Consider the following 1,830-nt stretch of genomic DNA (forward strand, 5'->3'; position numbering starts at 1 on the left):
ACAGTGGGCCTCTTGCTACCGTTAGAAGACATGATGGCAGGGTATGTAGGTCTTTTGGTTCAATAAAGAATATGTAACACAATCAAAATACTAGCGAGCAGAGAGAGATGAGTCGCAAGCGAAGGATGGCGGCAAATTGAGCATTGGAAACGCGTGAGCGCGAGTTAGGTGTTTGTTTACAAGCTTCACACTTTTCCCGCAAATAAACGGGTTAATACGAACTATTCTCTCCAAAACATGTTACCACATGGAGTCTCTTGTATCATGACTATGACTTTAACCTCATTACCTAGTGTTTCCACGAATTAATGGAAATTTTTACAAGTTGATTTTTTTTTTTTTTTTTTTTTTTCCACGATAGCCTCTACAAGTTATCCCGAATTACGATTTACTGAAGTACGAATTAATGAGGGTTTACTGTAGAGTCTGCCCAAAAAAATCAAGCTTACTAAACTGTGCCCCAAAATGACAATGTTCACCCCACCTATGGATAAGACATATTAATTTAAGTCTAAAAACAGTTTAAAAATAAACCTAGACACATTGTTTTAGACTAAAATAGTCATAATCAGTAAAAAAATATCATAACCCATCATTAACCTGAGGTCTGGCCATTGTTAGGCAGGGTATGGTGGTATTTCTACCCCCATCAAAAAGCCAGGGTATTGCATCTACGGGTATCGTACATCAAGGTATTACTGTAAGTAATCCCCGTACTTTCTGGACGCCCACTTTCTGGACACCCCACTTACCGGACATTGCAGGCCTGGACCTTCAGATCCCAAAAATGGCAAAAAAAGAAAAAAATACCCCCCCAAAACGAGTTGTTTCCCACCTGTAATTTGAAATTGCTGTGCAGCACCAAACAGCTGGTGTACACCACGACCCTTCACCCCTTCCTTCCTTCCTCCCCCCTCCCCTGTTAGGGATGCCATTTGGTATTTTTCATTACCTAATGTGGGCCAATTTGGTAATGAAAAATTCGTTTGGTAATGAATCAAAATAATGAATTACCAAATGGATTTTTCACATGTATGAGGACACATAGGATGGAGATGGTGGATTGTTTGCTCTCTCTGATTAATCTGCTAGCCAACATAGCGTGAAAATAATCAACATGCTGTTAATTATGAGAAGAGTGATTACATGTATTTCCACTTGTATATATAATTAGTGAAGAATAAATGCTAGCTTTACAAATTTGGTAATGAAAAGTTAAATTTGGTAATGAAAGCCAACGGCCATACCACGTTGAGTACACCGCTTCCCGTCCGATCAGCAAAGTTAGGCAACGTTGGGTCTGGTTAGTACTTGGATGGGTGACCGCCTGGGAACACCAGATGCTGTTGGCATAACGTTCTCCCTACGTGTCAAATGGGGTTGGTGGAGGATTAGTGCCCCTCCCTGTAAGACAATTAACTCTAAGCCCTTGGCCACCCCGTTTGGGACACATGGCGTCTTTTGTGTGTGTGTGTGTGTGTGTGTGTGTGTGTGTGTGTGTGTGTCCGACTCCGGGCATAGGCTTCACAGCCTGCTATCAAGGCCCAGTAGTCCTACATACCATACACCTCTACATGTCACCACTTCGGCACTAACACCCACCGTCCATATTGAATACATGCTAGGGCTGTCTCATACAGGACTGGTGTATTGGTACTGGCGGGGGTATTTTTACGACATGTCGGCGGGTCGTCTGGAAGATCAGTAAAGCCTGATTTAATGAAATTCAAATCCTTAAACTGTTCCCTGCCCCTGCTGGGATTTGAACCTGGGTCTGTTAGGACTGCAGACCACCTCTCTACCGATTGAGCCGCCGTCTGGCAATGAATG

At 42.8% G+C, this 1,830-nt stretch overlaps 1 non-coding gene across 1 annotated transcript; it reads left to right on the forward strand.

Moving 5' to 3' along the window:
- Positions 1–1,233: 1,233 nt before the first annotated feature.
- Positions 1,234–1,352, forward strand: LOC145413313 (5S ribosomal RNA). Its single transcript, XR_013899712.1, has one exon. It is a non-coding gene; the product is annotated as a 5S ribosomal RNA (ribosomal RNA).
- The last annotated feature ends 478 nt before the right edge of the window (positions 1,353–1,830 follow it).

The sequence above is a fragment of the Coenobita brevimanus genome, chromosome 95, assembly GCF_032717465.1.
Source record: "Coenobita brevimanus isolate Jiangsu-jjx chromosome 95, ASM3271746v2, whole genome shotgun sequence".
NCBI classification, from domain to species: domain Eukaryota; kingdom Metazoa; phylum Arthropoda; class Malacostraca; order Decapoda; family Coenobitidae; genus Coenobita; species Coenobita brevimanus.